This window comes from Sphaerodactylus townsendi, linkage group LG11, assembly GCF_021028975.2.
Source record: "Sphaerodactylus townsendi isolate TG3544 linkage group LG11, MPM_Stown_v2.3, whole genome shotgun sequence".
Lineage (NCBI taxonomy): Eukaryota > Metazoa > Chordata > Lepidosauria > Squamata > Sphaerodactylidae > Sphaerodactylus > Sphaerodactylus townsendi.
This window is the reverse complement of record NC_059435.1, coordinates 71147054-71172594: the sequence shown is the minus strand read 5'-3', so window position 1 is coordinate 71172594 and position 25541 is coordinate 71147054.

Sequence of the window (25541 nt, the reverse complement as noted above, 5' to 3'; positions counted from 1 at the left end):
TCATTTCCTCACATTTTATCTGCAGTATTGTGACTGTTCCAAGATTGTCCACTGGGCCTCAAGATCTAGACCAGGGGTCTGCAACCTGCAGCTCTCCAGATGTTCGTGGACTACAATTGACCATGCTGGCAGGGGCTGATGGGAATTGTAGTCCATGAACATCTGGAGAGCCGCCGGTTGCAGACCCTTGGCCAAGATGGTCCCAGCTGGAGCACGAAGAGTGCAGACTTCTCGGCGTATCTAGGTCCTCTCATGCGTGCACAGTGCATCTTGGGAATAGGGACTGTACACTCCCCCACCCTGAGCCAACATTTCAATTAATTCTCAAGTTCACTAGCAGTGCCTCATTACTAGGTTTTCTTCTTTACCTGTGCACAACAGGATCATACTGACCTGAGAAGTCTGTCATTCATAGGAAAACCTGGAAAATCTGACACTCATAGACATGACACCCAGAAGGGCACCGCTGGAGACCTTCTGCCAGTCAGCTGGGCAGCAGGAAGAAAATAGTAGATGAAATGGGGGGGCTGCGATTGGCATCCCTGAGGGGATGACATCACTTCCTGTGCAACCCAGAAGTGGCATAATCATATCAGGTGACACTCTCAGATTCAGCCAAAACTCTATGGTCAAACAAGTCAACTTGGGGTGAATCAGGGAGCATCACCCCTGATTCAAAGGCATTGCTTTCAGGTCACACTGGAAGGGGTGTCCTAATGCCAGGGACATGCCCCCCACCCTAAGTCCCTGCCACCCCCATCTCCAACCAATTGCCAGGCCATATTTGGGACCCATAGCCAGTGGTGGGATCCAAAAAATTTTAGTAACAGGTTCCCATAGTGGTGGGATTCAAACTGTGGCGTAGCGCCAATGGGAATGGGCGGGGCACAACAGGGGCGTGGCCGGGCATTCTGGGGGCGGGGCATTCCTAGGCGGGCCTGTGGCAAGGACGCAGCCGCTGCGCCGGTCCTTGAGCAGGAAACGAACGCACGCAGGCGCAGGCTGCCACGCACGCCGGTGCACCTCCTGCTAGACTGCTTCAAGTTCTGCGCGCTACTGCTGAGAGGAGGGGCGTAACTAAAGCCACAATCACGTGACAAAATCACCAATTAGTAACCCCCTCTCGGCACACACAGATAATTAGCAACCTACTCTCGGGAACCTGTGAGAACCGGCTGGATCCCACCTCTGACCCTAGCCCATTATGAGAGTCTGATCGAATAAATCTGCTCTGCGTTCCCACCCACCATTTTTTTAATACAGCTAAGAGTAGTTTTAAAAACCCTGATCACCACCCAAAAGAAGGCATTTGGCAGGGTTTGATTGACAGGACAGGGTAGCCATTCAGAACTTGGGAGACCGTGTAGGTTTGCGTACCCTCTGGAAAGTTTTGCCAGAGTAACCCACATGTCCTCCGAAGCATAATCACAGCACAGCCCAGCACATTATGCACGGAGAACAGGCAGGCTGGAGATGATAGCAGGATGCGGGAAGAGACAGAAAGGCATTCAGAGATAAAGAGGGATTTGTAAATATTAAATGTGAATCTTAATGGGCTCAAACTCTCTGCCAATACATTTTACAAGTCAGAGGCACTGGCATGCGGCTGGAAAGTAAACAAAAACCATCGCTTGCTATATAATATGTACAGACAACAGGAAATCCAATTTAACTCCACTATGACTGTAAAGAGCACTTATTGGATATTTGTGTGGGGTCAAACAGACACCAGCTTAGTTATAGTCATAAAAGTCATTTAAAAGAGATATGGGATTGTTTTGAGTGTTATTGTTTACGGTATGAGCATGGAACTAAACCAAGATAGTATCAACAGGTCACGACCAGCCACCGGGTCTAACATCCACCTGATAATTCACTTGCACACATTCCCGTTCAAATCTCTCAAAAGGTGTCTAATCTGAGCCTCTACTTGCCCCAGGGCAGAGGAAATGTAGGACAACATTTCTCTGCACCAGACATCCTCCTTAGACTAGGAAGCTGAGTTCAACCAGCTGGGCCAGTCACGGTTCTCTCAGAACTCTCTCAGCCCCACCTGCTTGACAAGGTTTCTGTTGTAGGGAGAGGACTCCTTACACGAGAGAAAGGGAGGGGTAGATCCAAATTATGATTCTTCTACAAGCATGTCTTCCTTCACCCAACTAAGGCCCCTTCCGCACATACAGAATAATGCACTTTCAATCCACTTTCACACTTTCACAGGATACTTCTATTCAGATGCATTCACCTATTGACCTTGCTATCTTCATTGTTACTCCCAGGCTACAGACTTCTTTGTGACTCACATACCAGGCTACTCTATTCAGAGGGCCTCACCTTTTGACCTCACAGTATATATACTCCACTTGCTTTCCATTCCTAGCCTTCAACAATACACTTTCACAATTGTTTGCAAGTGAATTTGGTTATTCCGCAGAGCTGCAAAGTGCATTGAAAATGGATTGAAAGTGCATTATTCTGAATGTGCGGAAGGGGCCTCAGTGTCTCCTTACACGTTGCTACAATCAGTCTCTTTGACAAGCAAGCAACTTGGGTGTTTCTGCTGAGTCACCGGATTTGTCTCAGCCATATTGCACATGTAGACACACCAGCTGTTGCAGTGACTTCCAGATCAAACAGCGAGTCCCTCGGGTTGCCATAGCAACCTCTTTAAGGTCTGCCTGAGTCATGCTGATTAGGTCCTGAGACATCAAGGAAGCAAACCCCCGGTCTGTTCCGAAGCACGCATTGCTGAGATCTCCAGCCGACTCTTAACAGCTCAGGGGCAGGCAAAGGCCATCTTCAAGGAAAGACTTTCAACTGTGTCAGTCGGAATCAAAACCACTACCATAAAGTCTATCACATTTTTATCTCACCATTTCGCTAAAGAGCACTGAATGGCATGTGTGGCTTTGCTCATTTTAGGATCACAACCACCAGAGGAGGTTGGTGAGATCTGGATCAAGGTCACCCCAGTGAACCAAAGGTTGAGTGTGCATTTGAATCCAGATCTCCAAGTTCACATTAAACCCGGTGGGTTGTCAAATTGGACCTCCCTTACATTACTGAATTACTAGGAAGACATAGTCAACATTTCGATAAGAGGTTTTCCTAAGCAATCCCAGAAGGATCCTAAGCTTTTGTTGCTTTCATAGGTGCATCATAAGAACATAAGAACAAGCCAGCTGGATCAGACCAGAGTCCATCTAGTCCAGCTCTCTGCTACTCGCAGTGGCCCACCAGGTGCCTTTGGGAGCTCACATGCAGGAGGTGAAAGCAATGGCCTTCTGCTGCTGCTGCTCCCGAGCACCTGGTCTGCTAAGGCATTTGCAATCTCAGATCAAGGAGGATCAAGATTGGTAGCCATAGAGCGACCTCTCCTCTTAAGGAAGCTGCTCCAGTCCCTCAATCATCCTCATTGCCCTTCTCTGCACTTTTTCTATCTCTTCGATATCCTTTTTGAGATGTGGCGACCAGAACTGAACATAGTACTCCAAGTGCGGTCGCACCACGGCTTTATATAAGGGCATGACAATCATTGCAGTTTTATTATCAATTCCTTTCCTAATTATCCCCAGCATAGAGTTTGCCTTTTTCACAGCTGCCGTGCATTGAGTTGACATTCCCATGGAACTATCAACTAAGACGCCCAAATCCATCGAACTGTGAGGTTCAGTTCCTACCTGAACAATTATTAACTGAGTACTAGTTAGGTTTGTTAACTCTAGGTTGGGCAATTCTGGAGATTTGGGGTTGGAGCTGGACAGTGCCGGACTTGCCTATAGACTTGGAACATTGAAGCCCAGAGCCTCAAAATCTAGGGGGCTCCAGTCAAGAGGTACAATATTGTTGATACTGTCGTAGACCTTTCTTATGCATGCTGTCATAACGCTCTGTAGTCTCTTAACAGCCCTTCAGTAATTTTCCTTGCACTCTGTTTCAGAATAATACCGTCTTAAGCCAATAACTCGACACTAGCACTGATTCCTGTATTAATTTTGAGAGAGCCAGCGTGGTGTAGTGGTCAAGAGCAGGTGGATTCTAATCTGGAGAACCGGGTTGGATTCCCCATTCCTCCACCTGAGTGGCTGAGGCTTATCTGGTGAACCAGAGATGTGTTTCCACACTCCTACATTCCTGCTGGGTGACCTTGGGCTAGTCACAGTTCTCTCAGGACTCTCTAAGCCCAACCTACCTCACAAGCAGAGGTGGGATCCAGCAGGTTCTCACCAGTTCCCGAGAGTGGGTTGCTAATTATTTGTGTGTGCCGAGAGGGGGTTACTATTTGGGTCTGCTTTTCCATTAGAAATTCCATTAGGTCAAAAAATCATAAAGTCCTGTTGTTTCCTATGTAGCTGGTTAGCGAAGGTAGAAAACGGGATCATTCTCCCTGTTGGGCTGTTTTAAAAACATGTTTTAGAAATATGGTAAAGTTCCCTGTTTAAGGAAAGTATCCTTCTTTTGATTTCTAGAAACAAAATTAAGTATTTGAAAGTATTAAGTATTTGACAGGCAGACAATTAGAGAAGTTAGTTAGTTTCAGGTTGGCCGTGAGATCGATAGGACTTTGCATTATAATGAGCTTTAAATTATGGACAGAAAGATGTACCAGGCTGGAAATTAGGAACTTTTTTTTTTTTACACAGTAAGAGTTTTTTTTACAGTAACAGAGAAATTATTAATGCCCCGCCCCCGGAATGCCCGGCCACGCCCCCGCAGTGCCCCGCCCAGTCCCATTGGCGCTACACCACTGTTTGAATCCCACCACCATGGTAACCTGTTACTAAATTTTTTGGATCCCACCACTGCTCACCAGGTGTCTGTTGTGGGGAGAGGAAGGGAAAGGAGCTTGTAAGCCACCTTGAGTCTTCATACAGGAGAGAAAGGCGGGGTATGAATCCAAACACCACTTCTTCTTCTTCCAGGACTTCACTGAAGTAGACCCCATTTTGTGGACTCCATCTTCCTCAAGTCATGAAGGTGAGGAGTTGAAAGCATCCTCACAAGTGGAATAGCCTTAGCGCCTCTCTTCATCTAAATCAGGCACAGAAGCCGAGGAGAGGGCAGGGTTTGGTTGGAAGGAGCTCACCGATGTCCTACACAATGTCCTACAATCCACCATTCAAAGCAGTCATTTTCTCCACAGGAACGGATCTCGGTCATCTGGAGATCAGTCATAATTCTGGGAGATCATCAGGCGCCACCTGGAGATTCGCCACCCCCAGACCTGTCAAGGACTTGCAGAGGGAGATGGTTGTCACGGTTTGTACAAAAGCGGAGTTGTCGTATCATCTGGCATCATCTCAGACACAACGTTTTCCAGTGATAGCTGTGCACACATTCAGCTGCAAGTCCCTCACTGATGAAATAATAAGCGATAACAGTATCTGAATCAGTTGTCAGCCAAGGAATATAAATCCAAGGAATGTACTGAATTAATATGCATAGCTTTTGCCGGCTTCACAGAACTGAATTACCATTGGATCATCGAAGGAGATGGGACCAGCGAGATAGGGGAGGCCTGCCTCTTGCGCAAAATCAAAGTAAGCAGATTTAATGTATTCAGGTCACAGGATCCTGCTTTACTTAGAACTAGGCTCAGTTGACTTTGGCGCAGATTTCTGAAGTGATCTATGCGGTAACCGGGGTTTACTAAGCAATTAAGCTCGGTGCATTTTAATGAAATTCAGTGCAGAGATGTGTTGGGAACCCTGGAGCTGCATGCTGTTAGGAGGACTCTTTGCCTAACAGCACATCACGATAGAATCCTCTCCATTTGCACAACTTGCTGATTGCTATGCAATAAATAAATAAATAAATAAATGTATTGTCGAAGGCTTTCACGGCTGGAATCACTGGGGTGCTGTGTGGTTTCCGGGCTGTATGGCCGTGTTCTAGCAGCATTCTCTCCTGACGTTTCGCCTGCATCTGTGGCTGGCATCTTCAGAGGATCTGATAGTAGGAATGGAAAGTAAGAAGAGAGCCGTTGAAATTCACAAGCACATGGACAACTTCAACAGGAAGGAAGAAGCCATGAAAATGAACAGAATTTGGCTGCCAGTGTTGAAAAACACTAGAGTCAAGACAGCGACTAATCAGCTCCACACACACACAGGACAACTATAGACAATAGCAATCAAAGGAAACAAAGACCAGGATACTTCTATTCAGATGCATTCACCTATTGACCTTGCTATCTTCATTGTTACTCCCAGGCTACAGACTTCTTTGTGACTCACATACCAGGCTACTCTATTCAGAGGGCCTCACCTTTTGACCTCACAGTATACATACTCCACTTACTTTCCATTCCTACTATCAGATCCTCTGAAGATGCCAGCCACAGATGCAGGCGAAACGTCAGGAGAGAATGCTGCTAGAACACGGCCATACAGCCCAGAAACCACACAGAACCCCAAATAAATAAATACTCCCATAATTCTAATAGTATCATATAGACCAAAGAAAGACCTATCCCATCCCTAAACAAGCTCTGGAACCTCTTCCCCCAGGGGCGGGTTTTCTTGTCAGGTGTGTGCAGAGGGGAAATGAGGTGGATACATTGTCCCTGACAGGTTTAAACTAGGGGTGGCCAACCTATGGTGCTCCAGATGTTCGTGGACTACAATTCCCAATTGGCCATGCTGGCAGGGGCTGATGGAAATTGTAGTCTATGAACATCTGGAGCACCATAGGTTGGCCACCCCTAGGTTGATTCCCCACCAAAAAAATGAACGTAGGTACAAACCGGTTTGGGAAAAACCGGGACCTTTTGAGCACGGTTTCAGCATCCCCACTGCAGCTTCTGCCCCACAAACGATCCTTGTTCCCAGGAACGCAGCAGCAACGAAGGATTCCCCACTGAGGCGGATTGAACACGTGATCTGCTCAGGGGCTATCCTGATTGGCTGTTGCGTTGTGTTGGGGCGGGAATTTTTTTCAAACTTCCGGATCCACGTCTCTGCGAGCATGCACAGAACGACCCTATGCGGAAACGAAGAAACGGGCGATTAAAGTGAAGCCCTGTTTCCATGTGCCTCCATGTAGTCGGATCCACGTGGATATGACGTGTAGCACTGCTTTGTATTGCCTTCTACTCAGTCGTCAGTCAAAACTGGCCCCATGTTGCTTCGTATCCATGTGGATCTCTGGTCCGCGAAATAAAAAAAAGGCTGTGCGCGCATAGCGCACAGCCCACTGTGTTCTCATTGGATGGGAGGCTCCACGTCACTACCAGCGGCAGGAAAAATGAATCCAGATTCACTCCCCCACCTCTCCAGATTGTCCACGCGTTTTTTGAAAAGGTCTACTTTCTTGCAGTTTCTAAAATAACACGTGCTGGGGGTGGGGGAGCCAGAAACGGGATGAAAGTGTGTTCGGCGCTGGTGCAGTGGGGAGTTCTGCTGGAAACCTGGATATTTTGTGTGATTAGCATGCCTCTAATCCTCAGTGGGGAATCAACCTGAGTTTAAACTTTGCAAACTCAAACATTCCAGGAAATTCCTTGAAGAGGTGAGAGGCTGGGGCTCAGTGGCAGAGCATCTCCTGGGCATGTGCGAGGTCCCAGATTCATTTGCTGGCATCTCCAGATACATTCACTTTGTTTATTTAGTAAATTTCTATCACTAAATAGTCATAGAATAAAATCATAGAATCATCGAGTTGGAAGAGACCCCAAGGGCCATCCAGTCCAACCTCCTGCCATGCAGGAAGACACAATCAAAGCACTCCTGACAGGTGGCCATCCAGCCTCTCTTTAAAAACCTCCAAAGAAGGAGACTGCACCACTCTCCGAGGCAGTGTCTTCCACTGTCGAACAGCCCTTATCGTCAGGAAGTTCTTCCTAATGTTGAGGTGGAATCTCTTTTCCTTCACCTTGAACCCGTTACTCCTCTTCAAGGTCCTAGTCTCTGGAGCCGCAGGAAACAAGCTTGCTCCCTCTTCAACATGACACCCCTTCAAATATTTAAAGATAGCTATCATGTCACCCCTTAGCCTTCTCTTCTCCAGACCAATACCCAGTTTCCTAAGCCTCTCCTTGTAGGGCATATTGACAAAGCTACCAGTTCCTACCGGTGGCCGTGGAGGATGTGGCAGCCTTATCGAGCCACTACCTGGAGGTTGGCAACCCTATTTTCATACAGATAGTTTATTACAAAATTCTGGGGAAAAAAGAACAAACAGGAATATCAGGTAAAGGTCAAAAGGAGTCTGGGTATGCTACCAATTATTTGTGTAGGCCCATGGCGTATAAATAGATCCTGGGGTCAAGCGTGCCATGAAACAATTACCTCATAAGAACATAAGAACATAAGAACTAGCCTGCTGGATCAGACCAGAGTCCATCTAGTCCAGCACTCTGCTACTTGCAGTGGCCCACCAGGTGCCTTGGGGAGCTCACATGCAGGAGGTGAAAGCAATGGCCTTCTGCTGCTGCTGCTCCTGAGCACCTGGTCTGCTAAGGCATTTGCAATCTGAGATCAAGGAGGATCAAGATTGGGAGCCCTAGATCGACTACTTCTCCATAAATCTGTCCAAGCCCTTTTTAAAGCTATCCAGGTGAGTGGCCATCACCACCTCCTGTGGCAGCATATTCCAAACACCAATCACACGTTGCGTGAAGAAGTGTTTCCTTTTATTAGTCCGAATTCTTCCCCCCAGCATTTTCAATGAATGCCCCCTGGTTCTAGTATTGTGAGAAAGAGAGAAAAAATTCTCTCTGTCAACATTTTCTACCCCGTGCATAATTTTATAGACTTCAATCATATCCCCCCTCAGACGTCTCCTCTCCAAACTCAGGATCAAACTGACAATTTTCCTGCCTCAAAGTGAAAAATAAAAATAAATAAACTACTATGCTCCATCCTGAGGAAAAAATTAGTTGAGTCCAGAGTGTGGATTTGGTGTGTGTGTGGGGGGGGGGGGACGGACAAGGGGGTGCCATCCCAATGTTTCCCTTCAGGTCCCAAAATCTTTAGTATCAGTAGTGTGACAACACCACGCCTTAAGCGGCGAATGCAATCAGGAACCACAATGCCCGACTTTGCCCACTAATGGGTACGGTTCCAGCGGGAGTGAGGCTGCCGAGCGAAAAAAGCTCCCCCTCAGCAAGGGGGGGGGGGACAGTTCACGGGGAGAAAGGCTTTTCAGCAGTATCTGAGCGGCTTAATAATAAAACACAGCGATAAAACACAGCCCGTAGACAAAGCAATTTTCTCGTTCTCTCTAGCTCTCCCTCTCCATTAGCACTATGCCCTGCTCTCCTCCTTTCTTCCCTTTTTTTCAATAAATAAATAAATATGCAAGCTACTTTCACACCCCCTCACAAAAAAACCCCCCTCTCTTCCCCCCTCCCTTTGTTAGTTTGCCAAACGGCAGGGAAAAGCAAGAAGGAATTAAAGCAAATACGATTTGGAATTAGGGGTCACGGGAAGAAAGATTAAGAGATAGGTCAAGGGCCAGATCCACAGAGGGGGTAAACCATGGTTGCTGGTTTGACTCCTAATTTATGTTCTCTGGCCCAACATGTCACATCTAAACTTTAGAGGAAGCAATATCTAAGCCAGGGGTGTCAAACTCACGGCCCCTCCAGATGTTCATGAACTACAATTCCCATCAGTCCCTCCCAACATGAGCATTGGCTATACTGGCAAGGGCTGATGGGAATTGTAGTTCATGAACATCTGGAGGGCCGCAATTTTGACCTGTGATCTGAGCCTTCCTCCGTGGCCTGCCTTCTGCCGTTCAGGTCTCAGCTGGCCAAGGTTTTACCGAGGGCCAAATCTGGTGTGACGTGGCCACAAGGCCAATCTGTGGCCCCAACGCCGTTTCAGAAGAAAAGTTAGCCACTGGGCACATGGCAAGGAGACAACGTGCTTTCTTGTTTCTTTCCTCCGCAACTTTTAAAGTGCCAAAATAGTCCTCCTACCCCCCATTTTCCAGCAGTTTAAAAGGTGTGGGGTGCAGGGGAGACGAAATCCCGTTGCTGCTGTGCCGCGGGATCAGGCTGTTAACAGCAATTTTAAAATGTATTGTTGAAGGCTTTCACAGCCAGAATCACTAGGGTGTTGTGGGTCTTCCGGGTTGTATGGCCGTGTTCCAGTAGCATTTTTTTTCCTGACGTTTCGCCTGCATCTGTGGCTGGCATCTTAAATGGCGGCTTTTTGTTCTCTTAAATGGTAGCCTGGCTTTAACCACCACCACCACCCCGGCTAAATTCTAATTTTGCTCCTTCCCCTGACTATCAAGGGATTCCTGGGCAGTGGTGGGATCCAAAAATTTTAGTGACAGGTTCCCATGGTGGTGGAATTCAAACTGTGGCGTAGCGCCAATGGGGCTGGGTGGGGCACAACCGGGGCATTCCTGGGCATTCCGGGGCGGGGCATTCCTGGGCAGGGCTGTGGCAAGGACGCAGCCACTGCACTGGTCCTTGGGCGGGAAACGAATGCACGCAGGGGCAGGCTGCCACGCACGCCGGTGCACCTCCTGCTAGACTGCTTCAAGTTCTATGCGCTGCTGCTGAGAGGAGGGGCGTAACTAAGGCAAAAATCATGTGGCAAAATCACCAAGTAGTAACCCCCTCTCGGCCCACACAAATACTTAGTAACCTACTCTCGGGAACCTGTGAGAACCTGCTGGATCCCACCTCTGGCTATAGAGCAAAAAGAGGACTTGATCTTAAAACTTAATCAAGCTTCGAGGGACAGGGATCAGCGGTAAAAGGAGACCACTGTTGTGAGATTGTAGCGCTGCTTTTTCTGTGTGGAATCATGTCAGACCATGGGCAAGGAAAATCACTCCTCCCTGGATTTTCAGTCAGTATGTCAGACAGAGAAGTAGGCTGGAATCCTCCTGTTTGCACATTTGTGCACACACTTAACGGTAGCATGCACACATGTGTTTCTCAGTCTATAGTTTGAAATGTGATGGTCCATGTGATTTCTCTGAGCAAGTATTTCGGCTTGAACTTCACTGGAGCATTAACTGCAATTAGTTATGGATGGTTTGTGGTCTGTGTCTCCTATCTACTTTTTGCTATATGTACTGTCGCTAGGGAAAACGGTACATCATAATGCAAGCCAAGATCTAATTAGAATGTTGTTGTGAACGTGTGTGCGAGGGAAGAGCACGCAGGCATGCCCCACGGAAGCATGGAAGAGGAGTCGCCGGGCATGAGCACAGTTTCTGATTCAGAAGCGCTGCCGTCCCCTTCCGATTTGCAAAAGCCGGCTTGACAAAGTGCCTGGAGAGAGACTTCCCCCTTTCAAGCCACTCAACACGTTGCCTGGAGGACTTTAAAGTAGGAATTCCCAGCAGGTGGTTCTTCTGTGCTGTCAAAAACCTGGGCGCCAATTAATGCCAGCATCAGGTCTGCTCGCAGGAGGAGACACCATCTGCTGGGTAGAATCCAAGAAGCGCCCGAGGGATGAGCTGTCAATCATATGCCACACCTACAAATGAGTATGTTTCTTTAGAGCAGCCATTGTCAACCAGGGTTCCCTGGTACCCCGGGGTGCCGTGAGCATGTCCCAGGGGTACCGCGGCAACACTACCGCCCCGCCCCCCTCATTTTTGTGGTGTCTCCCACCGGCGCCAGCAAGGACATGGAGCTGGCCCATGGGGCAGGGCCTGCCACAAGGTCAGCAGACACCCCCCCCCCCAGTGCTTCCCTTCACCCTGGGAGGGGAAGGTGGGGAGTGTGGCAAGCAGGGGCAATGGGAGGGGAAGATGGAGGGTGGCGGCAGGGGTCCCATGAGATATGAAGGTTGGGAAACACTGCTTTAGAGCATGTCTAAGGTCTAGACTTAAACCAGGTAAGAGTCATTCTAAGGCACAGGTGTCAAACTCGCGCCCCTCCAGATGTTATGGACTACACTTCCCATCATTCCCTGCCAGCATGAGCAATTAGCTACGTGCAGTCCATAACATCTGGAGGGCCGCAAGTTTGACACCTATGTTCTAAGGCAGGGGTGTCCAACTCTAGTGTTTCAGATGTTCATGAACTACAATTCCCATCAGCCCCTGTTGGCATGCCAGCAGGGGCAGATGGGAATTATAGTCCATGAACATCTGAAGCACCAGAGTTGGACACCCCTGTTCTAAGGGAATGCTGGGAAGATTCTCTGGAACAAGAGGTCTAGAAACCACTGAATGGACCCCTGCCAAATACTCTCTCTGTGTGTCCTTTGTTCCTCTCATTCTCCACATGGTTTTTCATGGAGTCACATATAGAATCCATGCATCATACTCCCATATACATGATTCCGGATCAGCTGGCTGCTTGTGACAGGAAATGTATGCTTTGGATTAGACCAGTGATGACGAACCTTTTTGAGACTGAGTGCTCAAATTGCAACCCAAATGCCACTTATTTATCGCAAAGTGCCAACACGGCAATTTAACCTGAATGCTGAGGTTTTAGTTTAGAAAAAAACGGTTGGCTCCCCCTTCCTCCGCCCCACCTGCTCGAGCAGGGGCCAGCCTGCTCTAGTCTCCAGCAAGTCCCGTGTGCACCGCTCTGTGCCTCTCTAGCAGCTCTGCCTCCTCTGCGCCCCCCCACCCCTCGGGCAGAAGCCACCCGGAGCACAGGCACCAGGCCCGCCAGCCAAGCCCTCCCTACTCACCGCGGTGCGCGCACATTGTGCTCAGTGGCCCACACCAGCCTAGATGTGTGTGTGTGTGTGTGGGGGGGTGATTTTCTGCCCCCCACATGATGAACTCTGTGCGTGTGCCCACAGAGAGTGCTCCGAGTGCCACCTCTGGCACCCGTGCCAAAGGTTCGCCACCACTGGATTAGACTTATCTCTGTTTCTTTCAACTGCAACCTGAATGTGACCTGAATCTCCCTGAACAACTGTTAAGTTTTACTTTTTGCAATATATTTCTTGGGAGATTTATTTACTACACTCAGTATCATGTTTCTATGACTGGGCAAACTCTACTAGATTAACCAAATGTTCCAGCACAGAGAAATACACATCATATTTATGCACAAAGAAAAACACCCACAGTGAATAGGCTTCAACCATTTTCCTGCTCCTTTCTGTCGGAATTTAGATGGAGGTTTCTTTGATAGGCACGTGATGCGGAATATCCCAGCCTCTTTTAAGTTCTCCCTTCCCTCATTAACTTCTTAGATAACTGCACCAATAGACGATTTTTTTTTCTGCCCTTGATATATGCATGTAATTCCCATCTGAGTTCTCCAAGCGTTCTGACAGGAGAATAGACCCCTATTAGGAAAGGTGGCAGCAAAGAACAACACAGTGATTAAATGCAAAACTGAAATTATAATGAAAATTGGGGCCACTGAAAAGAAATTTAATTAAGTAAGCAACTGCAAATCAAACAGAAATGTATTCATTATTTAATCAAGTAGTGAAGTGCAAAATCTCTTCTAATCAGGAAAAGTCTCGGGGAGCAGATAAAGAAAGAGCCAGAGAAATCAAGGAACCAATTTAAATCCGGGAGAAAATACCACATAGCCACAGTACAAAAGACCATTTGTCTGAGAAACAAAAGGTTAGCTCCCGGGTTGGGTTGTGTGTTTGTGTGGTTTGTGTGTATGTGTGTGTGTGTGTGTTTTTAACCCAAACACCAGGTCTGTGCTATTAATATGGTAGGCCTGAATACAGTATTTGAAAAGCAAGATATACAGTGTAGGTTGACTGTCTCTCTCCCGAAATAAGCGAAAAATGTATTGCCAATTAGGACTGTGCTTGAAGAATGCAACTAATCAAAACCTGATCCGAACACACGCTGTTTGTTAACCTTAGAAGGGTAACTAATCTGAAAGCAAATTGCCTCCAACTTTGGAGAAGGAAAAAAGAGGCTACAATCTGTAGGTTGTTTTTGATAGTGCTACAATTTCCGTGACTAAACCATTTATCTCACATTTAAACATTTAAAATTCCTTTCAGGATGTCACGTGGTCCTTGGCGTTTTCCATTTCATCCTCACGATGGTACCACTGGCGAAATAGTTTAGGCCAAGACAGTGACCAGCCCAAGGTCACACTGGGAGCTTTGGGACTGAATGGAGATTCGAACTTTGGTCTCCACAGTCCTCGTTTGACTCTCTAGCCACTAGATCGTCACCACACTACTACTCTGCTTTCAGCTTCTACCTCCATGCCACCTTTAACTATTCTCCTGGGACCGTGAAGGGGGTGCAGGAGAGAGAGACGTTCAGCAGTCCTGTGCCTGACAGGGACCTTGTCCAGCCAAAATACTTAGCTCATCTTACCACCAAACTGGATCGTCTCAATTGGCGTGAATGTGAACAGTAAGTCTTTCTACCAGTCATTGCACTTGGAGGTTGGCAACCCGAGGGAGATGTAAAGTTCAAGGGACACGTGTGGGAAAAGGTTTACTTGCTGAAAACTCCCATTTTATTATGGAATGTAAAGACATTAATTTCCAGTTGCAGCCTGGCAATCCTACATCACAGCATGCCAATTAAGACGGGTGCTGCTGTAACCCCCATGCTCAGAATGGGTTGACCCAGTAAGGGGTGGAGACTCAAAGCAGCAAGAGGCTGCAGCAGACTTCACGTAGCTTGGAGGAGACAAGGCTACCAGACTCGGACCTTGGTTTGTATAAGCCCTTAACACCTTGTTAAGGTAACTGCAATATTGTTGGGAACTACTGGGAAGGTAGTTGTTTGTTTTTGCTATGTCGTAAAATGTTGGAGTTTATTGTTTCAGGGTTTCTTTTTGTGGTTGTAATGGGTGAGAGTTCTCCTGGAAACCTTCACCATGTTGAATCCTGTTCACCAAGCCCTTGGAGTCTTCAGGAGCCAACCCACTTGCAAAGAAGAATTGGACTTGGCAATATCAGAAGACTGTAACTAGAAGGACTTGAAATGAAACCTGAACAGGACCTTGAAGTGTGATGTTAAATGTTGATGTTTAATGTTGAGTGTTAAGAAAGTAAACCATTTTGTTTGTTTTTAACATTTGTTGTTGCAAACTCATTCCAAGTTCTGCCCCACAGAACCCACAAGCTGAGGTTACACTGCGAGGAGAGGGCTGATATTTTTCTGTGGTTTGGGGTGAGGGGTTCTCTGTTCATAGACACCGGGTTTGTCCATACTTACCTGCTGAAGCTAGATAGTGTTGGATGGCATCTGCAGTGAAACAACCCAAATGGCAGCATTGGCGCTTGACTTATGAGGTAGATGTCCCATATTAGCACGAGTGGGCCTATGCTGCAGTCGTGCATAAAAGCCTTGAATGCTCCCTCTGACTCTCTGCCTGCAACAGGCAGGAATTCAACAGGTGCAAGGAGATGCAGTGATTTGGAATGCCGTGTTTAATTTCTGCCCACTGAGTTTACCTGCTGGTTTATTTATTTATTTCAAACCATTCCGCCTCCTCACCCTTGTAGCCTGAGGCCGTTTACAAGAGGTCAAAACACTGGAGAAGCCAGGTGAGGTCATTTTTAGAGCAGCGGAATCAAACTAAAAGCACGTTCGCCGCGTTCAGTACAAACACACTTTTCCTCCACCAGGATTGGCTCCAGAAAAGGGTTTTGGCAAGTCTGTGGCATAGCTCACTTGGAAGCAGGCAGAAAGCTGGCTGGAGTGTCGCCCGTTGGTCAGCAGCCATGCCGTCACCAACCCCAGAGCAGTTGTGCAGATTTTTTTAAAAAGTTGTGCCTCCTCAATACTGTGAACAATGAGCTTATAAATAACTGTAGATTAAAAAAAAACAACTTTTAAAAGGACAAGCAAAACATGCCTGAAGCTTACCGGGGCGGTTGGGGGGGGGGGATCAAGACTGACGGCTGGCCCCACATTCTATTTTCTAACAAGACCGCCTGTCATGCAAATTGTGATGCCAGGTAGACACCGTGGGTGGAGGACCCACTGTAATTGCTCTTTAAATACTATGCCTGTCTTTCCCTTAACAAATAAGTCTACTAAAAATCAATTAAAATCACATCAGGCGGACACACCATTTGAACTGTACCATACATCAAAAGAATAAGCAGCAGAAATCAGAAAGAAGTGCCCGTGTTTCATCTCCAAATGCCTTCCTAGACAAGGGGGCCTTTGTCAAGATTCCATAAAGACGCCCACTGCTACAGTTCCTTGGGAAGTTTCTTCCAAAAGCCTAAAGACCATTCAACCTTTTCCCTCCATGGCCATCGGCCCAAGCAGTAGTGGGATCCAAAAATTTTAGTAACAGGTTCCCATGGTGGTGGGATTCAAACTGTGGCGTAGCATCAATGGGGATGGGCGGGGCACAGCAGGGGCAGGGCATTCCTGGGCGGGGCTGTGGCAAGGACGCAGCCGCTGCGCCGGTCCTTGGGCAGGAAACGAATGCACGCAGGCGCAGGCTGCCACGCACCCCGGTGCACCTCCCGCTAAACTGCTTCAAGTTCTGCGCGCTACTGCTGAGAGGAGGGGCGTAACTGAGGCAAAAATCACATGGCAAAACCACCAATTAGTAACCCCCTCTCGGCACACACAAATAATTAGTAACCTACTCCCGGGAACCGGTGAGAACCTGCTGGATCCCACCTCTGGGCCCAAGTCTCAAAAACAACAAATGAGAAGTTAAACCACTTGCTGAGCAGGACTTCTTCACCCTTCAAGTGAAGAACATCATGTTTAAATCAGGCCTGAATTTTTTTTTTAACTAGAGCTCCTGAGGACACACGCCAGGCGAGCGATCTAGTGCCGGTTCCTTCCCCCAACTCCGCCATGCTTCAGTCAGAAACGCCTGCCTCTCTCTGCCTCTCTTGTGCTTCTCCATGTCGCTCTCCTTTCCCACCGGCAGCCTCGACAAGTCTCATCTTCCCTTGCTTAATAACAGTGAGTCACTATTCACACAACACTAAATTAAGCTGCTAATCAAATATGGGGCTTTTTTCTTGTTCGGGCTCAAGACACTCGGTACTTAAACACACGCTAAATTATTATTTGCTCGCATTCATCTTCAACCAAAAAATCTTTTCATTCAGCTCGGCTGAGCTCAAAACAAGCCCCCACTCGCAAAGGCACAGATTCTAATTCTCTTTGGACGTTGTGCTCTCAATTTCTGTTGTGCTGAAATGTGGTTTTTCTTTTTCTTTTTTCGGATGCCGTTTCAGTCCGCCGTGTGAAATTCATCTGGCCGTGCTACAGCAGTTTGGAAATCTGGATGGCAGGGTTGGAAATTTGTAAAGCTAGAGGAGGAGGAGGAGGAGGAGGAGGAGGAGGAGGAGGAGGAGGAGGAGGAGGAGGAATTTGGATTTATACTCCACCTTTCTCTCCTGTAAGAAGACTCAAGGTGGCTTACAAGCTCCTTTCCCTTCCTCTCCCCACAACAGGAACCTTGTGAGGTAGGTGGGGCTGAGAGAGTTCCAAAAGAACTGTAACTAGTGCATGGTCACCCAGCAGGAATGTAGGAGTGCAGAAACACATCTGGTTCACCAGATAAGCCTCTGCCATTAAGGTGGAGGAGTGGAGAATCAAACCTGGTTCTCCAGATTGGAACCCACCGGTTCTTAACCACTACACCATGTTGGCTCTCTACACAAGCCCACCCGCTCTGTTTCTGAAAGCTCTTTAGTCATGACTTTTCCTCTTCTTTTGGGGGTGGGGGGGGGGGGGGGTGGGGGGGGGGGGGGGTGGGGGGGGGGGGGGGTGGGGGGGGGGGGGGGTGGGGGGGGGGGGGGGTGGGGGGGGGGGGGGGTGGGGGGGGGGGGGGGTGGGGGGGGGGGGGGGTGGGGGGGGGGGGGGGTGGGGGGGGGGGGGGGTGGGGGGGGGGGGGGGTGGGGGGGGGGGGGGGTGGGGGGGGGGGGGGGTGGGGGGGGGGGGGGGTGGGGGGGGGGGGGGGTGGGGGGGGGGGGGGGTGGGGGGGGGGGGGGGTGGGGGGGGGGGGGGGTGGGGGGGGGGGGGGGTGGGGGGGGGGGGGGGTGGGGGGGGGGGGGGGTGGGGGGGGGGGGGGGTGGGGGGGGGGGGGGGTGGGGGGGGGGGGGGGTGGGGGGGGGGGGGGGTGGGGGGGGGGGGGGGTGGGGGGGGGGGGGGGTGGGGGGGGGGGGGGGTGGGGGGGGGGGGGGGTGGGGGGGGGGGGGGGTGGGGGGGGGGGGGGGTGGGGGGGGGGGGGGGTGGGGGGGGGGGGGGGTGGGGGGGGGGGGGGGTGGGGGGGGGGGGGGGTGGGGGGGGGGGGGGGTGGGGGGGGGGGGGGGTGGGGGGGGGGGGGGGTGGGGGGGGGGGGGGGTGGGGGGGGGGGGGGGTGGGGGGGGGGGGGGGTGGGGGGGGGGGGGGGTGGGGGGGGGGGGGGGTGGGGGGGGGGGGGGGTGGGGGGGGGGGGGGGTGGGGGGGGGGGGGGGTGGGGGGGGGGGGGGGTGGGGGGGGGGGGGGGTGGGGGGGGGGGGGGGTGGGGGGGGGGGGGGGTGGGGGGGGGGGGGGGTGGGGGGGGGGGGGGGTGGGGGGGGGGGGGGGTGGGGGGGGGGGGGGGTGGGGGGGGGGGGGGGTGGGGGGGGGGGGGGGTGGGGGGGGGGGGGGGTGGGGGGGGGGGGGGGTGGGGGGGGGGGGGGGTGGGGGGGGGGGGGGGTGGGGGGGGGGGGGGGTGGGGGGGGGGGGGGGTGGGGGGGGGGGGGGGTGGGGGGGGGGGGGGGTGGGGGGGGGGGGGGGTGGGGGGGGGGGGGGGTGGGGGGGGGGGGGGGTGGGGGGGGGGGGGGGTGGGGGGGGGGGGGGGTGGGGGGGGGGGGGGGTGGGGGGGGGGGGGGGTGGGGGGGGGGGGGGGTGGGGGGGGGGGGGGGTGGGGGGGGGGGGGGGTGGGGGGGGGGGGGGGTGGGGGGGGGGGGGGGTGGGGGGGGGGGGGGGTGGGGGGGGGGGGGGGTGGGGGGGGGGGGGGGTGGGGGGGGGGGGGGGTGGGGGGGGGGGGGGGTGGGGGGGGGGGGGGGTGGGGGGGGGGGGGGGTGGGGGGGGGGGGGGGTGGGGGGGGGGGGGGGTGGGGGGGGGGGGGGGTGGGGGGGGGGGGGGGTGGGGGGGGGGGGGGGTGGGGGGGGGGGGGGGTGGGGGGGGGGGGGGGTGGGGGGGGGGGGGGGTGGGGGGGGGGGGGGGTGGGGGGGGGGGGGGGTGGGGGGGGGGGGGGGTGGGGGGGGGGGGGGGTGGGGGGGGGGGGGGGTGGGGGGGGGGGGGGGTGGGGGGGGGGGGGGGTGGGGGGGGGGGGGGGTGGGGGGGGGGGGGGGTGGGGGGGGGGGGGGGTGGGGGGGGGGGGGGGTGGGGGGGGGGGGGGGTGGGGGGGGGGGGGGGTGGGGGGGGGGGGGGGTGGGGGGGGGGGGGGGTGGGGGGGGGGGGGGGTGGGGGGGGGGGGGGGTGGGGGGGGGGGGGGGTGGGGGGGGGGGGGGGTGGGGGGGGGGGGGGGTGGGGGGGGGGGGGGGTGGGGGGGGGGGGGGGTGGGGGGGGGGGGGGGTGGGGGGGGGGGGGGGTGGGGGGGGGGGGGGGTGGGGGGGGGGGGGGGTGGGGGGGGGGGGGGGTGGGGGGGGGGGGGGGTGGGGGGGGGGGGGGGTGGGGGGGGGGGGGGGTGGGGGGGGGGGGGGGTGGGGGGGGGGGGGGGTGGGGGGGGGGGGGGGTGGGGGGGGGGGGGGGTGGGGGGGGGGGGGGGTGGGGGGGGGGGGGGGTGGGGGGGGGGGGGGGTGGGGGGGGGGGGGGGTGGGGGGGGGGGGGGGTGGGGGGGGGGGGGGGTGGGGGGGGGGGGGGGTGGGGGGGGGGGGGGGTGGGGGGGGGGGGGGGTGGGGGGGGGGGGGGGTGGGGGGGGGGGGGGGTGGGGGGGGGGGGGGGTGGGGGGGGGGGGGGGTGGGGGGGGGGGGGGGTGGGGGGGGGGGGGGGTGGGGGGGGGGGGGGGTGGGGGGGGGGGGGGGTGGGGGGGGGGGGGGGTGGGGGGGGGGGGGGGTGGGGGGGGGGGGGGGTGGGGGGGGGGGGGGGTGGGGGGGGGGGGGGGTGGGGGGGGGGGGGGGTGGGGGGGGGGGGGGGTGGGGGGGGGGGGGGGTGGGGGGGGGGGGGGGTGGGGGGGGGGGGGGGTGGGGGGGGGGGGGGGTGGGGGGGGGGGGGGGTGGGGGGGGGGGGGGGTGGGGGGGGGGGGGGGTGGGGGGGGGGGGGGGTGGGGGGGGGGGGGGGTGGGGGGGGGGGGGGGTGGGGGGGGGGGGGGGTGGGGGGGGGGGGGGGTGGGGGGGGGGGGGGGTGGGGGGGGGGGGGGGTGGGGGGGGGGGGGGGTGGGGGGGGGGGGGGGTGGGGGGGGGGGGGGGTGGGGGGGGGGGGGGGTGGGGGGGGGGGGGGGTGGGGGGGGGGGGGGGTGGGGGGGGGGGGGGGTGGGGGGGGGGGGGGGTGGGGGGGGGGGGGGGTGGGGGGGGGGGGGGGTGGGGGGGGGGGGGGGTGGGGGGGGGGGGGGGTGGGGGGGGGGGGGGGTGGGGGGGGGGGGGGGTGGGGGGGGGGGGGGGTGGGGGGGGGGGGGGGTGGGGGGGGGGGGGGGTGGGGGGGGGGGGGGGTGGGGGGGGGGGGGGGTGGGGGGGGGGGGGGGTGGGGGGGGGGGGGGGTGGGGGGGGGGGGGGGTGGGGGGGGGGGGGGGTGGGGGGGGGGGGGGGTGGGGGGGGGGGGGGGTGGGGGGGGGGGGGGGTGGGGGGGGGGGGGGGTGGGGGGGGGGGGGGGTGGGGGGGGGGGGGGGTGGGGGGGGGGGGGGGTGGGGGGGGGGGGGGGTGGGGGGGGGGGGGGGTGGGGGGGGGGGGGGGTGGGGGGGGGGGGGGGTGGGGGGGGGGGGGGGTGGGGGGGGGGGGGGGTGGGGGGGGGGGGGGGTGGGGGGGGGGGGGGGTGGGGGGGGGGGGGGGTGGGGGGGGGGGGGGGTGGGGGGGGGGGGGGGTGGGGGGGGGGGGGGGTGGGGGGGGGGGGGGGTGGGGGGGGGGGGGGGTGGGGGGGGGGGGGGGTGGGGGGGGGGGGGGGTGGGGGGGGGGGGGGGTGGGGGGGGGGGGGGGTGGGGGGGGGGGGGGGTGGGGGGGGGGGGGGGTGGGGGGGGGGGGGGGTGGGGGGGGGGGGGGGTGGGGGGGGGGGGGGGTGGGGGGGGGGGGGGGTGGGGGGGGGGGGGGGTGGGGGGGGGGGGGGGTGGGGGGGGGGGGGGGTGGGGGGGGGGGGGGGTGGGGGGGGGGGGGGGTGGGGGGGGGGGGGGGTGGGGGGGGGGGGGGGTGGGGGGGGGGGGGGGTGGGGGGGGGGGGGGGTGGGGGGGGGGGGGGGTGGGGGGGGGGGGGGGTGGGGGGGGGGGGGGGTGGGGGGGGGGGGGGGTGGGGGGGGGGGGGGGTGGGGGGGGGGGGGGGTGGGGGGGGGGGGGGGTGGGGGGGGGGGGGGGTGGGGGGGGGGGGGGGTGGGGGGGGGGGGGGGTGGGGGGGGGGGGGGGTGGGGGGGGGGGGGGGTGGGGGGGGGGGGGGGTGGGGGGGGGGGGGGGTGGGGGGGGGGGGGGGTGGGGGGGGGGGGGGGTGGGGGGGGGGGGGGGTGGGGGGGGGGGGGGGTGGGGGGGGGGGGGGGTGGGGGGGGGGGGGGGTGGGGGGGGGGGGGGGTGGGGGGGGGGGGGGGTGGGGGGGGGGGGGGGTGGGGGGGGGGGGGGGTGGGGGGGGGGGGGGGTGGGGGGGGGGGGGGGTGGGGGGGGGGGGGGGTGGGGGGGGGGGGGGGTGGGGGGGGGGGGGGGTGGGGGGGGGGGGGGGTGGGGGGGGGGGGGGGTGGGGGGGGGGGGGGGTGGGGGGGGGGGGGGGTGGGGGGGGGGGGGGGTGGGGGGGGGGGGGGGTGGGGGGGGGGGGGGGTGGGGGGGGGGGGGGGTGGGGGGGGGGGGGGGTGGGGGGGGGGGGGGGTGGGGGGGGGGGGGGGTGGGGGGGGGGGGGGGTGGGGGGGGGGGGGGGTGGGGGGGGGGGGGGGTGGGGGGGGGGGGGGGTGGGGGGGGGGGGGGGTGGGGGGGGGGGGGGGTGGGGGGGGGGGGGGGTGGGGGGGGGGGGGGGTGGGGGGGGGGGGGGGTGGGGGGGGGGGGGGGTGGGGGGGGGGGGGGGTGGGGGGGGGGGGGGGTGGGGGGGGGGGGGGGTGGGGGGGGGGGGGGGTGGGGGGGGGGGGGGGTGGGGGGGGGGGGGGGTGGGGGGGGGGGGGGGTGGGGGGGGGGGGGGGTGGGGGGGGGGGGGGGTGGGGGGGGGGGGGGGTGGGGGGGGGGGGGGGTGGGGGGGGGGGGGGGTGGGGGGGGGGGGGGGTGGGGGGGGGGGGGGGTGGGGGGGGGGGGGGGTGGGGGGGGGGGGGGGTGGGGGGGGGGGGGGGTGGGGGGGGGGGGGGGTGGGGGGGGGGGGGGGTGGGGGGGGGGGGGGGTGGGGGGGGGGGGGGGTGGGGGGGGGGGGGGGTGGGGGGGGGGGGGGGTGGGGGGGGGGGGGGGTGGGGGGGGGGGGGGGTGGGGGGGGGGGGGGGTGGGGGGGGGGGGGGGTGGGGGGGGGGGGGGGTGGGGGGGGGGGGGGGTGGGGGGGGGGGGGGGTGGGGGGGGGGGGGGGTGGGGGGGGGGGGGGGTGGGGGGGGGGGGGGGTGGGGGGGGGGGGGGGTGGGGGGGGGGGGGGGTGGGGGGGGGGGGGGGTGGGGGGGGGGGGGGGTGGGGGGGGGGGGGGGTGGGGGGGGGGGGGGGTGGGGGGGGGGGGGGGTGGGGGGGGGGGGGGGTGGGGGGGGGGGGGGGTGGGGGGGGGGGGGGGTGGGGGGGGGGGGGGGTGGGGGGGGGGGGGGGTGGGGGGGGGGGGGGGTGGGGGGGGGGGGGGGTGGGGGGGGGGGGGGGTGGGGGGGGGGGGGGGTGGGGGGGGGGGGGGGTGGGGGGGGGGGGGGGTGGGGGGGGGGGGGGGTGGGGGGGGGGGGGGGTGGGGGGGGGGGGGGGTGGGGGGGGGGGGGGGTGGGGGGGGGGGGGGGTGGGGGGGGGGGGGGGTGGGGGGGGGGGGGGGTGGGGGGGGGGGGGGGTGGGGGGGGGGGGGGGTGGGGGGGGGGGGGGGTGGGGGGGGGGGGGGGTGGGGGGGGGGGGGGGTGGGGGGGGGGGGGGGTGGGGGGGGGGGGGGGTGGGGGGGGGGGGGGGTGGGGGGGGGGGGGGGTGGGGGGGGGGGGGGGTGGGGGGGGGGGGGGGTGGGGGGGGGGGGGGGTGGGGGGGGGGGGGGGTGGGGGGGGGGGGGGGTGGGGGGGGGGGGGGGTGGGGGGGGGGGGGGGTGGGGGGGGGGGGGGGTGGGGGGGGGGGGGGGTGGGGGGGGGGGGGGGTGGGGGGGGGGGGGGGTGGGGGGGGGGGGGGGTGGGGGGGGGGGGGGGTGGGGGGGGGGGGGGGTGGGGGGGGGGGGGGGTGGGGGGGGGGGGGGGTGGGGGGGGGGGGGGGTGGGGGGGGGGGGGGGTGGGGGGGGGGGGGGGTGGGGGGGGGGGGGGGTGGGGGGGGGGGGGGGTGGGGGGGGGGGGGGGTGGGGGGGGGGGGGGGTGGGGGGGGGGGGGGGTGGGGGGGGGGGGGGGTGGGGGGGGGGGGGGGTGGGGGGGGGGGGGGGTGGGGGGGGGGGGGGGTGGGGGGGGGGGGGGGTGGGGGGGGGGGGGGGTGGGGGGGGGGGGGGGTGGGGGGGGGGGGGGGTGGGGGGGGGGGGGGGTGGGGGGGGGGGGGGGTGGGGGGGGGGGGGGGTGGGGGGGGGGGGGGGTGGGGGGGGGGGGGGGTGGGGGGGGGGGGGGGTGGGGGGGGGGGGGGGTGGGGGGGGGGGGGGGTGGGGGGGGGGGGGGGTGGGGGGGGGGGGGGGTGGGGGGGGGGGGGGGTGGGGGGGGGGGGGGGTGGGGGGGGGGGGGGGTGGGGGGGGGGGGGGGTGGGGGGGGGGGGGGGTGGGGGGGGGGGGGGGTGGGGGGGGGGGGGGGTGGGGGGGGGGGGGGGTGGGGGGGGGGGGGGGTGGGGGGGGGGGGGGGTGGGGGGGGGGGGGGGTGGGGGGGGGGGGGGGTGGGGGGGGGGGGGGGTGGGGGGGGGGGGGGGTGGGGGGGGGGGGGGGTGGGGGGGGGGGGGGGTGGGGGGGGGGGGGGGTGGGGGGGGGGGGGGGTGGGGGGGGGGGGGGGTGGGGGGGGGGGGGGGTGGGGGGGGGGGGGGGTGGGGGGGGGGGGGGGTGGGGGGGGGGGGGGGTGGGGGGGGGGGGGGGTGGGGGGGGGGGGGGGTGGGGGGGGGGGGGGGTGGGGGGGGGGGGGGGTGGGGGGGGGGGGGGGTGGGGGGGGGGGGGGGTGGGGGGGGGGGGGGGTGGGGGGGGGGGGGGGTGGGGGGGGGGGGGGGTGGGGGGGGGGGGGGGTGGGGGGGGGGGGGGGTGGGGGGGGGGGGGGGTGGGGGGGGGGGGGGGTGGGGGGGGGGGGGGGTGGGGGGGGGGGGGGGTGGGGGGGGGGGGGGGTGGGGGGGGGGGGGGGTGGGGGGGGGGGGGGGTGGGGGGGGGGGGGGGTGGGGGGGGGGGGGGGTGGGGGGGGGGGGGGGTGGGGGGGGGGGGGGGTGGGGGGGGGGGGGGGTGGGGGGGGGGGGGGGTGGGGGGGGGGGGGGGTGGGGGGGGGGGGGGGTGGGGGGGGGGGGGGGTGGGGGGGGGGGGGGGTGGGGGGGGGGGGGGGTGGGGGGGGGGGGGGGTGGGGGGGGGGGGGGGTGGGGGGGGGGGGGGGTGGGGGGGGGGGGGGGTGGGGGGGGGGGGGGGTGGGGGGGGGGGGGGGTGGGGGGGGGGGGGGGTGGGGGGGGGGGGGGGTGGGGGGGGGGGGGGGTGGGGGGGGGGGGGGGTGGGGGGGGGGGGGGGTGGGGGGGGGGGGGGGTGGGGGGGGGGGGGGGTGGGGGGGGGGGGGGGTGGGGGGGGGGGGGGGTGGGGGGGGGGGGGGGTGGGGGGGGGGGGGGGTGGGGGGGGGGGGGGGTGGGGGGGGGGGGGGGTGGGGGGGGGGGGGGGTGGGGGGGGGGGGGGGTGGGGGGGGGGGGGGGTGGGGGGGGGGGGGGGTGGGGGGGGGGGGGGGTGGGGGGGGGGGGGGGTGGGGGGGGGGGGGGGTGGGGGGGGGGGGGGGTGGGGGGGGGGGGGGGTGGGGGGGGGGGGGGGTGGGGGGGGGGGGGGGTGGGGGGGGGGGGGGGTGGGGGGGGGGGGGGGTGGGGGGGGGGGGGGGTGGGGGGGGGGGGGGGTGGGGGGGGGGGGGGGTGGGGGGGGGGGGGGGTGGGGGGGGGGGGGGGTGGGGGGGGGGGGGGGTGGGGGGGGGGGGGGGTGGGGGGGGGGGGGGGTGGGGGGGGGGGGGGGTGGGGGGGGGGGGGGGTGGGGGGGGGGGGGGGTGGGGGGGGGGGGGGGTGGGGGGGGGGGGGGGTGGGGGGGGGGGGGGGTGGGGGGGGGGGGGGGTGGGGGGGGGGGGGGGTGGGGGGGGGGGGGGGTGGGGGGGGGGGGGGGTGGGGGGGGGGGGGGGTGGGGGGGGGGGGGGGTGGGGGGGGGGGGGGGTGGGGGGGGGGGGGGGTGGGGGGGGGGGGGGGTGGGGGGGGGGGGGGGTGGGGGGGGGGGGGGGTGGGGGGGGGGGGGGGTGGGGGGGGGGGGGGGTGGGGGGGGGGGGGGGTGGGGGGG